Here is a 17,577-nt window from a genome sequence, read left to right on the forward strand (position 1 = left end):
TACTACAACTACTACTACACAGGGCCAGTACTACTACTACACAGGGACAGTACTACTACTACACAGGGCCAGTACTACTACAACTACACAGGGCCAGAACTACTACAACTACTACACAGGGCCAGTACTACTACTACTACTACTACTACTACTACTACTACTACACAGGGCCAGTACTACTACTACTACTATTACACAGGGCCAGCACTACTACACAGGGCCAGCACTACTACACAGGGCCAGCACTACTACACAGGGCCAGCACTACTACACAGGGCCAGCACAACTACTACTACTACTACACAGGGCCAGTACTACTACTACTACTACAACAACAACAGAGGGCCAGTACTACTACTACTACTACACAGGGCCAGTACTACTTCTACTACTACACAGGGCCAGTACTACTTCTACTACTACACAGGGCCAGTACTACTACACAAGGCCAGGGCCAGTACTACTACACAAGGCCAGTACTATTACTACTACACAGGGCCACTACAACTACTACTACACAGGGCCAGTACTACTACTACACAGGGCCAGTACTACTACACAGGGCCAGTACTACTACACAGGGCCAGTACTACTACACAGGGCCACTACAACTACTACTACACAGGGCCAGTACTACTACAACTACTACTACACAGGGCCAGAACTACTACAACTACTACTACACAGGGCCAGAACTACTACAACTACTACTACACAGGGCCAGAACTACTACAACTACTACTACACAGGGCCAGAACTACTACTACTACTACTACACAGGGCCAGAACTACTACTACTACTACTACACAGGGCCAGAACTACTACTACTACACAGGGCCAGAACTACTACTACTACACAGGGCCAGAACTACTACTACTACTACTACACAGGGCCAGAACTACTACTACTACTACACAGGGCCAGAACTACTACTACTACTACACAGGGCCAGAACTACTACTACTACTAAACAGGGCCAGAACTACTACTACTACTACACAGGGCCAGAACTACTACTACTACTACACAGGGCCAGAACTACTACACAGGGCCAGAACTACTACAACTACTACTACACAAGGCCACTACTACTACTACACAGGGCCAGTACTACTACTACAACTACTACAACATAGGGCCAGTACTACTAAAACTACTACTACACAGGGCCAGTACTACGACTACTACAACTACTACACAGGGCCAGTACTACTACACAGGGCCAGTACTACTACACAGGGCCACTACTACTACTACTACACAGGGCCAGTACTACTACTACACAGGGCCAGTATTACTACTACACAGGGCCAGTACTACTACTACTACACAGGGCCAGTATTATGACTACTACAACTACTACACAGGGCCTGTACTACTACAACTACACAGGGCCAGTACTACTACACAGGGCCAGTACTACTACTACTACTACCACCACTACAACACAGGGCCAGTACAACTACACAGGGCCAGTACAACTACTACTACTACAACAACACAGGGCCAGTACTACTACACAGGGCCACTACTACTACTACTACTACTACTACTACTACTACAGGGCCAGTACTAATACAACAACTACTATTACACAGGGCCAGTACTACTACTACTCAGGGCCAGTACTACTACTCAGGGCCAGTACTACTACTACTACTACTACTACACAGGGCCAGTACTACTACAACTACACAGGGCCAGTACTACTACAACAACTACTATTACACAGGGCCAGTACTACTACTACTCAGGGCCAGTACTACTACTACACAGGGCCAGTACTACTACTACACAGGGCCAGTACTACTACTACTACTACTACTACTAAACAGGGCCAGTACTACTACAACAACTACTATTACACAGGGCCAGTACTACTACTACTCAGGGACAGTACTACTACTACTCAGGGCCACTACTACTACTACTACTACTACTCAGGGACAGTACTACTACTACTCAGGGCCACTACTACTACTACTACTACTACACAGGGCCAGTACTACTACTACTACACAGTGCCAGTACTACTACTACTACTACTACTAAACAGGGCCAGTACTACTACAACAACTACTATTACACAGGGCCAGTACTACTACTACACAGGGCCAGTACTACTACTACTCAGGGCCAGTACTACTACTACTACTCAGGGCCAGTACTACTACTACACAGGGCCAGTACTACGACTACTACAACTACTACACAGGGCCAGTACTACGACTACTACAACTACTACACAGGGCCAGTACTACTACTACACAGGGCCAGTACTACTACTACTCAGGGCCAGTACTACTACTACTACTACTACACAGGGCCAGTACTACTACACAGGGCCAGTACTACTACAACTACTACTATTACACAGGGCCAGTACTACTACTACTCAGGGACAGTACTACTACTACTCAGGGCCACTACTACTACTACTACTACTACTCAGGGACAGTACTACTACTACTCAGGGCCACTACTACTACTACTACTACTACACAGGGCCAGTACTACTACTACTACACAGTGCCAGTACTACTACTACTACTACTACTAAACAGGGCCAGTACTACTACAACAACTACTATTACACAGGGCCAGTACTACTACTACACAGGGCCAGTACTACTACTACTCAGGGCCAGTACTACTACTACTACAGGGCCACTACTCAGGGCCAGTACTACTACTACACAGGGCCAGTACTACGACTACTACAACTACTACACAGGGCCAGTACTACGACTACTACAACTACTACACAGGGCCAGTACTACTACTACACAGGGCCAGTACTACTACTACTCAGGGCCAGTACTACTACTACTACTACTACACAGGGCCAGTACTACTACACAGGGCCAGTACTACTACAACTACTACTACACAGGGCCAGTACTACTACACAGGGCCAGTACTACTACTACTACTCCTACTACTACTACTACTACTACACAGGGCCACTACTACTACACAGGGCCACTACAACTACTACACAGGGCCACTACTACTACTACTACTACTACTACTACTACACTGTGCCAGTGTTACTACTACCAAACTGTGCCAGTACTTCTACTACCACTACTACACTGTGCCAGTACTACTACACTGTGCCAGTACTACTACTACTACTACTACACTGTGCCACTACTACTACTACTACTACTACTACACAGGGCCACTACTACTACTACTACAACACAGGGCCACTACAACTACTACACAGGGCCACTACAACTACTACACATGGCCACTACAACTACTACACATGGCCACTACAACTACTACACAGGGCCATTACTACTACTACTACACAGGGCCACTACTACTACTACTACACAGGGCCACTACTACTACTACCACACAGGGCCACTACTACTACTACTACACAGGGCCACTACTACTACTACTACTACAACTACAGGGCCATTACTACTACTACTACACAGGGCCACTACTACTACTACTACTACTACACAGGTCCACTACTACTACTACACAGGTCCACTACTACTACTACTACTACTACTACACAGGGCCACTACTACTACTACTACTACTACACAGGGCCACTACTACTACTACTACACAGGGCCACAACTAATACTACTACAACACAGGGCCACTACTACTACTACTACTACTACTACACAGGGCCACACCTACTACACAGGGCCACTACTACTACACAGGGCCACTACTACTACTACTACTACTACAACAACACAGGGCCACTACTACTACACAGGGCCACTACTACTACTACTACTACTACTACACAGGGCCACTACTACTACTACTACTACTACTACTACTACTACAACAACACAGGGCCACTACTACTACACAGGGCCACTACTACTACTACTACTACTACTACTACTACACAGGGCCACTGCTACTACACAGGGCCACTACTACTACTACACAGGGCCACTACTACTACTACTACACAGGGCCACTACTACTACTACTACTACTACTACTACTACTACACAGGGCCACTACTACTACTACTACACAGGGCCACTACTACTACTACACAGGGCCACTACTACTACTACTACTACTACTACACAGGGCCACTACTACTACTACTACTACTACACAGGGCCACTACTACTACTACTACTACTACTACTACTACTACTACTACTACACAGGGCCACTACTACTACTACACAGGGCCACTACTACTACTACACAGGGCCACTACTACTACTACTACTACTACTACTACTACACTGTGCCACTGCTACTACTACACAGGGCCACTACTACTACTACTACAACACAGGGCCACTAATACTACACAGGGCCACTACAACTACTACACAGGGCCACTACAACTACTACACAGGGCCATTACTACTACTACACAGGGCCACTACTACTACTACACAGGGCCACTACTACTGCTACTACTACTACTACCTCCACACAGGGCCACTACTACTACTACTACTACTACTACTACTACTACTACTACTACTACTACTACTACAACACAGGTCCACTACTACTACTACTACTACTACTACTACACAGGGCCACTACTACTACTACTACTACTACTACACAGGTCCACTACTACTACTACACAGGGCCACAACTAATACTACTACAACACAGGGCCACTACTACTACTACACAGGGCCACTACTACTACACAGGGCCACTACTACTACTACTACTACTACTACTACAACAACACAGGGCCACTACTACTACACAGGGCCACTACTACTACTACTACTACTACTACACAGGGCCACTGCTACTACACAGGGCCACTACTACTACTACACAGGGCCACTACTACTACAACACAGGGCCACTACTACTACTACACAGGGCCACTACTACTACTACACAGGGCCACTACTACTACTACACAGGGCCACTACTACTACTACTACTACACAGGGCCACTACTACTACTACTACTACTACTACACAGGGCCACTACTACTACTACTACTACTACACAGGGCTACTACTACTACTACTACTACTACTACTACACAGGGCTACTACTACTACTACTACACAGGGCCACTACTACACAGGGCCACTACTACACAGGGCCACTACTACTACTACTACACAGGGCCAGTACTACTACTACTACTACTACTACTACACAGGGCCAGTACTACTACTACTACTACTACTACTACTACTACAACAACACAGGGCCACTACTACTACTACTACTACACAGGGCCACTACTACTACACAGGGCCACTACTACTACAACTACTACACAGGGCCACTACTACTACTACTACTACTACTACTACACAGGGCCACTACTACTACTACTACTACTACTACTACTACACAGGGCCACTACTACTACTACTACTACTACTACAACACAGGGCCAGTACTACTACTACTACTACTACTACTACACAGGGCCACTACTACTACACAGGGCCACTACTACTACACAGGGCCACTACTACTACTACTACTACTACTACAACACAGGGCCACTACTACTACACAGGGCCACTACAACTACTACACAGGGCCACTACTACTACTACTACTACTACTACTACTACACAGGGCCAGTACTACTACACAGGGCCAGTACTACTACACAGGGCCAGTACTACTACTACTACACAGTGCCAGTACTACTACTACTACTACAATAACAACACAGGGCCACTACTACTACTACTACTACACAGGGCCACTACTACACAGGGCCACTACTACTACTACTACACAGGGCCACTACTACTACTACTACTACTACTACTACACAGGGCCACTACTACTACATAGGGCCACTACTACTACACCGGGCCATCACTACTACTACTACTACTACTACTACTACTACTACTACTACTACACAGGGCCACTACTACTACTACTACACAGGGCCACTACTACTACTACTACTACTACTACTACTACTACTACTACTACTACACAGGGCCACTACTACTACTACTACTACTACTACTACACAGGGCCACTACTACTACACAGGGCCAGTACTACTACTACTACTACTACACAGGGCCACTACACAGGGCCACTACTACTACTACTACTACTACTACTACTACACAGGGCCACTACTACTACACAGGGCCAGTACTACTACTCAGGGCCACCACTACTACACAGGGCCAGTACTACTACACAGGGCCACCACTACTACACAGGGCCACCACTACTACACAGGGCCAGTACTACTACACAGGGCCAGTACTACTACACAGGGCCACGACTACTACACAGGGCCACTACTACTACACAGGGCCACTACTACTACACAGGGCCAGTACTACTACACAGGGCCACCACTACTACACAGGGCCACCACTACTACACAGGGCCACTACTACTACACAGGGCCACCACTACTACACAGGGCCAGGAGGCATCGTTATCAACACTGGAGGACTAATGATTCATCAAAGTGCATTTAGAGACTCAAACAGTATCAGGTGTGTATCCATCCAGAGAACAAACACTTCCCCGCCTCCCTCCCTCCCTCCTTCAGGGTCTCTAAAAGAAGCATCTCCCTCCCAGCCTCCCTCCCTCCCTCCTTCAGGGTCTCTAAAAGAAGCATCTCCCTCCCAGCCTCTCGTCATCTGGCCTCCTTTCTGACGTCTGACAGATTCCCAAAAGAAGAGCAGCAGAGACCTCAGCTCCCCTCAGCCCTATTCTGGGATCCGACATGTCCTTCTTTCAGAGTAGAACTGTGCGTGGTGAAGGCTGAGAGAAGGGGGGGTGTGTATGGAAGTCGGTGCACTGCAGTGAACAGGGCAAATGGGTGGTTGGTTGGATGTTGGGGCTTGGGTGGTGTTCAGTAGGGAGAAAACGGTTTGAAGGATTTTGAAACAGATGGTAGAAACTGAACAATAACCAAAAAGAACAAAGATTTAGTTTCTTTTGCCAAACCTTTTCATATGGTGGGCCCTACTAACATTGCCATTGTCTCTCCACCTTGAAAAGCTGAGAGGAGAACATGGAGGCTGTGTGTGTATAATCATAGTGATGTGATTCCATGTGTAACAGGAAGTTGTTAGTATCCTCATAACCAGAGAGTTTTGTTAGCATTCCACAACAACTATGCACCAGGTGTTTCCCATAGCGTTTCATTAAAAAGGTTCAAGCCCTGTTGCCAAGCGCAAGGAAGTCAACTTGAGCCCTATGGCCAGCCAACATGTGGTAGTTGAGAACCTTAGCATACTTTAACATGGTTACAACTGAACTGAGTGTTTTAGTCCAGGTATTTCTGTAGGGTTATATGTGCAGACCCCCCACTACAACAAAATACCTTGTTTCAGGTCCAAACCCCAAGGCCCTTCCATATTCTGTAAGCCACTTCGTTTCCTATAGGCCTCGGGCTCTAGGCTATGCAGTGTAAAAGGAAGGTTCTGTCCCACCTGAAATCTCAGCCGTCAGGTGTCAACTAGTTCAGGGTTTCCTAAAGGTGGTCCTGACCCCAGTGAACATTTTGTTCCCCCCCCCAGCACTACACAGCTGATTCAAATATTCAAAGCTTGATGAAGAGTTGGTTATTTGAATCAGCTGTGTAGTGCTGGGGGGAAAAATAAACATGCACCCAGGGGGGCCCAGGACACCCGCCTTCTCTGAAACACCCCCCCTTCTCTCTTTCTTAAACTAGTTACATTATTCGTTTGAATTTCTGACTGATTTCAAATCAAAATGTATTTATAAAGCCATTTTGACACCAGCAGATGCCACAACGTGCGCATACAGAAACCCAGCTTACACCCCCACACAGCAAGTACTGCAGATGTAGAAGCACGGTGACTAGAATTGAATATAGTTCTATAAATAACAGATAAATAGATACAAATCCCCAGGACCGACTGAGAAACCCTGAACTAGCTAGTAGTAATACACAGTCTATCTGTCCTAGTGGATCAGTTAGGAGGCTGTTGTCTTAGGTCGTCAATGGAATATGAACATCTGGAAAGAAGCTCGTCCCAATATGAAACTAACAGAGGCTCCAGCCCAGGCTTATTTTTGCTGAACAGGTTTTGTGATGTTGAAATCCCCAGGGCAAATGTTTGAAGTACCTGTTACAACACAGCCTGCTAGCTGCCCTACCTCCTCCTCCTCCTCCTTCCTGCCCTGTCAACCAAACACAAATGTGTAGGAATGTCTCCCTCTTTCTCTCTCACACACACACACCCTGTTCTAGTGGACACAGTCGGGTGCCAACATGAAATACATTGAAATAAGTTAATGTGTAATGAATCTATTGATTAAATGTGACTGTGCCAGGTGTGTGTCATATGTAGCCTGTCCATTACATGTTCACTATCTCTCACATCAACATAATACTGAGCCTGAACCTATTACAAACATGATCTAGTTATTATGGTAGAGGCATAGCGCAGTATGACATGTCTGAACAGTGGCGTGTAGCCTACATTGTGCGGCTGCGCCGAGGAGCGCTGATTTTACTGTAGAAATGTAGTCCTACCTGATGCACCACGGACGGCAACAAAATGAAAGCTACGCGTCGCTATTGACTGTAAAATACGTATGATAACTCACAGAATGTCATTAGGGAAGTAGGTCGTAATTTTGAAAAGTACATTTATTCAGAAAAGTAGGCCAATATAATTGAACAGGGAAGACCTTCAATAAAGAGCATCGAACGCTCCCTCGGGAATTCTCTTCGAATGAAGAGATTCTAATCGCAGTTCAAGATGCGCACCGAATGGGGGAGGGCAAAAATGCCATTAAATCACTAATAAAAACACATTCCAAAATGTTGACATAACTTATGAGTTGGCCTATATCGTCTGTCAACCTGCGGCATCAAACTTTTTAGAGTTGTAGAAGCTTTACCTTGTAGACATTCTCCGTTATGCGGTGAACCTCGTCGGTGCGAGACATCTTGAAATCTTCGGTCAAAACCATAAACAATATTTTCCTTTAGAGAGAAGTTATCCGAGTGAAATACGACGAATGGGTAGAGAGAGTAGCCTAAACGAAGAGAAGATGTGATACGATTTACCGCGAAGGTACGTGTGTCTGAAAGAAAGACAGTAACCGGAAGATTCTCTTGGTCGGTTGCACCCACTCAAATCCCTCTCACGCAATCAATCTCTGCGGTGTTCGCCAAAGCGTCTTGTCACATCGCGGAGCTTTTCCAATTACAAGAGCGCCACCCGCCTTCTCTGAAACACCGCCTCTCCCCTTCTCTCTCTGCCCAAATATGTTAAACTAGTTGCATTATTCATTTGAATTTCTGACATTGATTTCAAATCAAATTTATTTATAAAGTGCTTACACAGAAACCCAGCCTAAAACCCCAAACAGCAAGCGTTGCAGAAGCACCGTGGCAAGGATTTATTATAGTTTCATAAAGCTTAATATTTTATAAATATATACAGTGCCTATAGAAAGTCCAAACATGGCAAAGACACCTTTTGGCCTGAATGCAAAGCCTTATGTTTGAGGAAAATCCAACAACACATCACTGAGTAACTGCCTCCTTATTGTCAAGCACGGTAGTGGCTGCATCATGTTATGGGTATGCTTGACATCGGCAAATACTGGTCAATTTTTCAGGATGAAAAGAAATGGGATGGAGCTAAGTGTAGGCAAAATCCTAGAGGAAAACCTGTTTCAGTCTGCTTTACACCAGAGAGGAATTCACTTTTCAGCAGGACAATAACCTACAACACAAGGCCAAATCTACAGCGGAGTGGTTTACCAAGAAGACAGTGAATGTTCCTGATTGGCCAAGTTACAATCTGCCTGAAAATCTATGGAATGACTTGACAACACATTGAAAAAAAGAATGTGCAAATGCTGCACAGTTCAGGTGTGGAGAGCTTTGATGAGACTTACCCAGAAAGACTCACAGCTGTAATCGCTGCCAATGGTGCTTCTACAAAGCAGTGTGAATACTTACGTAAATGAGATATTTCTGTATTTCATTTTCAATACATTTAGTAAATGTTCTACAAACATGTTTTCACTTTAATGTTGTATTGTGTGTAGTTGGCATTTCATTATTTAATCTAATCAAGATGTTTTATTTTTCATTCATCTTTAACATTGTGTGTGTTTTGTGTAGCTTGCTGACATAAAACAAAAAAGTATAATTTTTAATACCACTTTGTAACACATTAAAATGTGAATAAATCCAAGAGGGCTGTAGACTTTCTACAGGGACTGTTTGACTGCATCTACACTTCAGGTGACTGCATCTATGACTGCATCTAAACTTCAGGTGACTGCATCTATGACTGCATCTACACTTCAGGTGACTGCATCTACACTTCAGGTGACTGCATCTACACTTCAGGTGACTGCATCTACACTTCAGGTGACTGCATCTATGACTGCATCTACACTTCAGCTGACTGCATCTACACTTCAGCTGACTGCATCTACACTTCAGCTGACTGCATCTGTGACTGCATCTACACTTCAGGTGATATAGTGAAATTAAACATCACAATTTATTTTTTAACAAAGAATGACGATTACTATTTTTTTTAAATCACTATCATGGAAATATTTGTTACTAAACAAAATCAATAGCCTCACATACCAAACCTACAAGTCATAAGTCATGTAACACCAATTTAGACTGTACGAAACTGAACAAAGACCTGGTGAAGGACACAAGCCCTTTTCTCACCGGGGAAGTATAATTGAAACGGTCAGTTGCTGCTGGAAAATAACACCAGGGAATGTTTTCATGAAGTGTCCTGGATGTCTCATGTGACGAGTGGAGGACAGCGCTGTGTGGAACACTCCCACTGTTGTGGATTCAATGGTTTTTACATAGAGAGATGATCCATTATACAAGGAGCCAGCGTGGTTTATGAGGGAAGGTGTCCACAACATTAGAAGACTACCTTTCACAGACATGTGAACCAGACTTCCTGTTCCTGTTCAGCTCGTCACCAGCAGTAGGAGGTCTGTAGTTCTGGCTTCAGGAAACCAGACTTCCTGTTCCTGTTCAGCTAGTCCCCAGCAGTAGGAGGTCTGTAGTTCTGGCTTCAGGAAACCAGACTTCCTGTTCCCTTTCAGCTAGTCACCAGCAGTAGGAGGTCTGTAGTTCTGGCTTAAGGAAACCAGACTTCCTGTTCCTGTTCAGCTAGTCCCCAGCAGTAGGAGGTCTGTAGTTCTGGCTTCAGGAAACCAGACTTCCTGTTCCTGTTCAGCTAGTCACCAGCAGTAGGAGGTCTGTAGTTCTGGCTTCAGGGCAGCAGTGGTGTGGGCCGAAGCCTTGTGGGTGGAATCCAGTCCACATGTAACTTGGGCTCCAGCCAGCCAGGGAGAGAGCTGTGGTATACTGCCCAGGGAGAGAGACAGGAGACAGAGCTGTGGTATACTACTCAGAGAGAGAGACAGGAGACAGAGCTGTGGTATACTACTCAGAGAGAGAGACAGGTAGACAGAGCCGTGGTATACTGCTCAGAGAGGGAGACAGGTAGACAGAGCTGTGATATACTGCTCAGAGAGGGAGACAGGTAGACAGAGCTGTGGTATACTGCTCAGAGAGGGAAACAGGTAGACAGAGCTGTGGTATACTGCTCAGAGAGGGAGACAGGTAGACAGAGAGCTGTGGTATACTGCTCAGAGAGGGAGACAGGTAGTCAGAGCTGTGGTATACTGCTCAGAGAGGGAGACAGAGCTGTGGTATACTGCTCAGAGAGGGAGACAGGTAGACAGAGCTGTGGTATACTGCTCAGAGAGGGAGACAGGTAGACAGAGAGCTGTGGTATACTGCTCAGAGAGGGAGACAGGTAGTCAGAGCTGTGGTATACTGCTCAGAGAGAGACAGGTAGACAGAGAGCTGTGGTATACTGCTCAGAGAGAGAGACAGGTAGACAGAGCTGTGGTATACTGCTCAGAGAGAGACAGGTAGACAGAGAGCTGTGGTATACTGCTCAGAGAGAGAGACAGGTAGACAGAGCTGTGGTATACTGCTCAGAGAGGGAGACAGGTAGACAGAGCTATAGTACACTGCTCAGAGAGAGAGACAGGTAGTCAGTCAGAGTGGGAGAGAGATGCCAGTGCAAATACTCCTGTCCTCACCTTGACTAGGCCAGTAAGTGGACTGTTGTGGGAACAGTTCTACTAACCCACACAATGACGTCATAGCTTCGTGTTCCAATGTTTGACTGTCAGACAGGTCCAACATATTGTATCCTCTTTAAATACAGCAACAATACCTTATCCTCTGGTCATATAAACATGCTCTACAATAACGATATACAACCATCTGCATAAACATATTTCGATAGGAAACGTTGTACCCTACACCAGGGGTATACAACTCTTACCCTATGAGGTCCAGAGACAGCTGGTTTTCTGTTCCACCTGATAATTAAATTGTACCCACTTGGTGTCCCAGGTCGAAGTCAGTCCCTGATTAGAGGGGAACACTGTAAATAATGCAGTGGAACGTCAAGGTCCTGAGTTAAGTTTGAGGGCTGTATACAATAGCATTACGTAAGGTAGGAAACCCATGGGGGCAAACTAATTGTTTTCCAAAGCACCGTCTGTGGGTGATATTGTTCAGTGGGTAATTGGTGTTAGCTCATTGTTCATTCCAAGTATTCTACTTAGTGTAGTCCTGGCTGTAAACAATGCAGTGGCTCTCTCACCTGGATAAAACATCTCACACACATCACAGCCCAATCCCACGTTGACCCCTAGAGTGGAGCAATATGGTAATAGCTACAACTTGCCCTCTGATAGGCTAGCTCAGGGGTAGGCAGCCCTGTTCCTGGAGGGCCACAGGATTGTGCTTTAAACCAACCTGGAAGACCAGGTGTGTTGAATTTAGTCAATCACTGAACTGACCAATTGAGCTAATTGATCAGTTCAGCAAATTACTAAATTCAACACACCTGGTCTTCCAGGTTGGTTTAAAGCACAATCCTGTGGCCCTCCAGGAACAGGGCTGCCTACCCCTGAGCTAGCCTATCAGAGGGCACATTGGTCCAGGAACAGGGCTGCCTACCCCTGAGCTAGCCTATCAGAGGGCACATTGGTCCAGGAACAGGGCTGCCTACCCCTGAGCTAGCCTATCAGAGGGCACATTGGTCCAGGAACATGGCTGCCTACCCCTGAGCTAGCCTATCAGAGGGCACATAGGTCCAGGAACAGGGCTGCCTACCCCTGAGCTAGCCTATCAGAGGGCACATTGGTCCAGGAACAGGGCTGCCTACCGCTGAGCTAGCCTATCAGAGGGCACATTGGTCCAGGAACAGGGCTGCCTACCCCTGAGCTAGCCTATCAGAGGGCACATTGGTCCAGGAACAGGGCTGCCTACCCCTGAGCTAGCCTATCAGAGGGCACATTGGTCCAGGAACATGGCTGCCTACCCCTGAGCTAGCCTATCAGAGGGCACATAGGTCCAGGAACAGGGCTGCCTACCCCTGAGCTAGCCTATCAGAGGGCACATTGGTCCAGGAACAGGGCTGCCTACCGCTGAGCTAGCCTATCAGAGGGCACATTGGTCCAGGAACAGGGCTGCCTACCCCTGAGCTAGCCTATCAGAGGGCACATAGGTTCAGGAACAGGGCTGCCTACCCCTGAGCTAGCCTATCAGAGGGCACATTGGTCCAGGAACAGGGCTGCCTACCCCTGAGCTAGCCTATCAGAGGGCACATTGGTCCAGGAACAGGGCTGCCTACCCCTGAGCTAGCCTATCAGAGGGCACATTGGTCCAGGAACAGGGCTGCCTACCCCTGACCTAGGGGAAAGTTTCACCATCCTGCTTATACCAATCAACTCCTCTCTGAATAGGTTCTAGGGGTTGATTTGGGATTGGGCCTCTCTTTTCTTTGCCAAGAACACTTACGTCTCCAAACTGGTTCTGAGAACTCCGGTTCCGGTTGGAGCGAGCGGCCGCATCTACACTTCGGTCCGCAGGTAGTATAACTTTTTATAACTTTTCATTACATTTCGTTATAGTACAACGGTTTGATTTGTCTAATCTTAGCAATTTCTTCTTAGCCAGCTACATAGCCGTCCTTGTATCAACGACAATTGCATAATTATCGTATTTCGTCGTCCTAACGTATCTGCCCAGCAGCTAGCTAAGCAGCTAGCTAAGCAGCTAAGCAGCTAGCTAACATCCACTGTCCACTAGCACTGTAGTAACTATTACACTCAACTGAACGACTCGATTAGCGTAGTGTCAGCTAGCTACATAGTTGTCTTCGTATCCAAGATAATTGTGCAGTTTAGAGTGTGTAGACTTAGAGTGATTATCTTAATTTACCGAGGTTAGCTAGCCAGCTATTTGTCGTCCTTAACGTAGGAAATGCTGCTAGCTAGCTAGCCAACAGCTAGCCAACCTCTACCGAATTGAACTCCAACTACCCGGTCAACATTCCGCGTCGTTCCACAGGTAGTATCACATTTTCATTTCACTTCATTACAGTACAACGGTTTGATTTGTTTGATCGTAGCTAGCCAGCTACATAGCCGTCTTTGTATCTAAGACAATTGTGTAGTCTAGAGCGATTTTCTAGGTTAGCTTTCTAGGTTAGCTGGCCAGCTATTGTCGTTCTTCTACTGTTTGAATAGCAGCACCGTAGTAACTATTACAGTACAACGGTTTGTTTTGTTTGATCGTAGCTAGCTAGATACATAGCCGTCTTTGTATCTAAGACAATTGTGTAGCCTAGAGAGCGATTTTCTAGGTTAGCCAGCCAGCTATTGTCGTTCTTTTAAGTAACGGAACGCAATCAACCTTGCTAGCTAGCCAGCTAGCCCCCGAATAGCAGCACTGTAGAAACTATTACACTCGACGGAACGACTTGATTAGTGTAGTGTCAACATCGCAGCCACTACCAGCTAGCCTACTCCAGCAGTACTGTTTCATTTCAATCATTTTAGTCAATAAGATTCTTGCTACGTAAGCTTAACTTTCTGAACATTCGAGACGTGTAGTCCACTTGTCATTCCAATCTCCTTTGCATTAGCGTAGCCTCTTCTGTACCCTGTTAACTATGTGTCTATCTATCCCTGTTCTCTCCTCTCTGCACAGACCATACAAACGCTCCACACCGCGTGGCCGCGGCCACCCTAATCTGGTGGTCCCAGCGCGCACGACCCACGTGGAGTTCCTGGTCTCCGGTAGCCTCTGGAACTGCCGATCTGCGGCCAACAAGGCAGAGTTCATCTCAGCCTATGCCTCCCTCCAGTCCCTCGACTTCCTGGCACTGACGGAAACATGGATCACCACAGATAACACTGCTACTCCTACTGCTCTCTCTTCGTCCACCCACGTGTTCTCGCACACCCCGAGAGCTTCTGGTCAGCGGGGTGGTGGCACCGGGATCCTCATCTCTCCCAAGTGGTCATTCTCTCTCTCTCCCCTTACCCATCTATCTATCGCCTCCTTTGAATTCCATGCTGTCACAGTTACCAGCCCTTTCAAGCTTAACATTCTTATCATTTATCGCCCTCCAGGTTCCCTCGGAGAGTTCATCAATGAGCTTGATGCCTTGATAAGCTCCTTTCCTGAGGACGGCTCACCTCTCACAGTCCTGGGCGACTTTAACCTCCCCACGTCTACCTTTGACTCATTCCTCTCTGCCTCCTTCTTTCCACTCCTCTCCTCTTTTGACCTCACCCTCTCACCTTCCCCCCTACTCACAAGGCAGGCAATACGCTCGACCTCATCTTTACTAGATGCTGTTCTTCCACTAACCTCACTGCAACTCCCCTCCAAGTCTCCGACCACTACCTTGTATCCTTTTCCCTCTCGCTCTCATCCAACACTTCCCACACTGCCCCTACTCGGATGGTATCGCGCCGTCCCAACCTTCGCTCTCTCTCCCCCGCTACTCTTTCCTCTTCCATCCTTTCATCTCTTCCCTCTGCTCATACCTTCTCCAACCTTTCTCCTGACTCTGCCTCCTCAACCCTCCTCTCTTCCCTTTCTGCATCCTTTGACTCTCTATGTCCCCTATCCTCCAGGCCGGCTCGGTCCTCCCCTCCCGCTCCGTGGCTCGATGACTCATTGCGAGCTCACAGAACAGAGCTCCGGGCAGCCGAGCGGAAATGGAGGAAAACCCGCCTCCCTGCGGACCTGGCATCCTTTCACTCCCTCCTCTCTACATTTTCCTCCTCTGTCTCTGCTGCTAAAGCCACCTTCTACCACTCTAAATTCCAAGCATCTGCCTCTAACCCTAGGAAGCTCTTTGCCACCTTCTCCTCCCTTCTGAATCCTCCTCCCCCTCCCCCCTCCTCCCTCTCTGCAGATGACTTCGTCAACCATTTTGAAAAGAAGGTCGACGACATCCGATCCTCGTTTGCTAAGTCAAACGACACCGCTGGTTCTGCTCACACTGCCCTACCCTGTGCTCTGACCTCTTTCTCCCCTCTCTCTCCAGATGAAATCTCGCTTCTTGTGACGGCCGGCCGCCCAACAACCTGCCCGCTCGACCCTATCCCCTCCTCTCTCCTCCAGACCATTTCCGGGGACCTTCTCCCTTACCTCACCTCGCTCATCAACTCATCCCTGACCGCTGGCTACGTCCCTTCCGTCTTCAAGAGAGCGAGAGTTGCACCCCTTCTGAAGAAACCTACACTCGATCCCTCCGATGTCAACAACTACAGACCAGTATCCCTTCTTTCTTTTCTCTCCAAAACTCTTGAACGTGCCGTCCTTGGCCAGCTCTCCCTCTATCTCTCTCAGAATGACCTTCTTGATCCAAATCAGTCAGGTTTCAAGACTAGTCATTCAACTGAGACTGCTCTTCTCTGCATCACGGAGGCGCTCCGCACTGCTAAAGCTAACTCTCTCTCCTCTGCTCTCATCCTTCTAGACCTATCGGCTGCCTTCGATACTGTGAACCATCAGATCCTCCTCTCCACCCTCTCCGAGTTGGGCATCTCCGGCGCGGCCCACGCTTGGATTGCGTCCTACCTGACAGGTCGCTCCTACCAGGTGGCGTGGCGAGAATCTGTCTCCTCGCCACGCGCTCTCACCACTGGTGTCCCCCAGGGCTCTGTTCTAGGCCCTCTCCTATTCTCGCTATACACCAAGTCACTTGGCTCTGTCATAACCTCACATGGTCTCTCCTATCATTGCTATGCAGACGACACACAATTAATCTTCTCCTTTCCCCCTTCTGATGACCAGGTGGCGAATCGCATCTCTGCATGTCTGGCAGACATATCAGTGTGGATGACGGATCACCACCTCAAGCTGAACCTCGGCAAGACGGAGCTGCTCTTCCTCCCGGGGAAGGACTGCCCGTTCCATGATCTCGCCATCACGGTTGACAACTCCACTGTGTCCTCCTCCCAGAGCGCTAAGAACCTTGGCGTGATCCTGGACAACACCCTGTCGTTCTCAACCAACATCATGGCGGTGGCCCGTTCCTGTAGGTTCATGCTCTACAACATCCGCAGAGTACGACCCTGCCTCACCCAGGAAGCGGCGCAGGTCCTAATCCAGGCACTTGTCATCTCCCGTCTGGATTACTGCAACTCGCTGTTGGCTGGGCTCCCTGCCTGTGCCATTAAACCCCTACAACTCATCCAGAACGCCGCAGCCCGTCT

General features: G+C 47.4%; 1 long non-coding RNA gene across 1 annotated transcript in view; it reads right to left on the reverse strand.

The window, feature by feature from the left end:
* Window positions 1-9,207, reverse strand: part of LOC135528842 (uncharacterized) — a 57,400-nt gene extending 48,193 nt beyond the window's left edge. The window contains exon 1 of the long non-coding RNA XR_010453594.1: window positions 8,872-9,207. This is a non-coding gene — a long non-coding RNA (uncharacterized LOC135528842). The remainder of the gene's footprint in view (window positions 1-8,871) is intronic.
* Between the last annotated feature and the right edge of the window lie 8,370 nt (window positions 9,208-17,577).

This window comes from Oncorhynchus masou, unplaced genomic scaffold (assembly GCF_036934945.1).
Source record: "Oncorhynchus masou masou isolate Uvic2021 unplaced genomic scaffold, UVic_Omas_1.1 unplaced_scaffold_1047, whole genome shotgun sequence".
Lineage (NCBI taxonomy): Eukaryota > Metazoa > Chordata > Actinopteri > Salmoniformes > Salmonidae > Oncorhynchus > Oncorhynchus masou.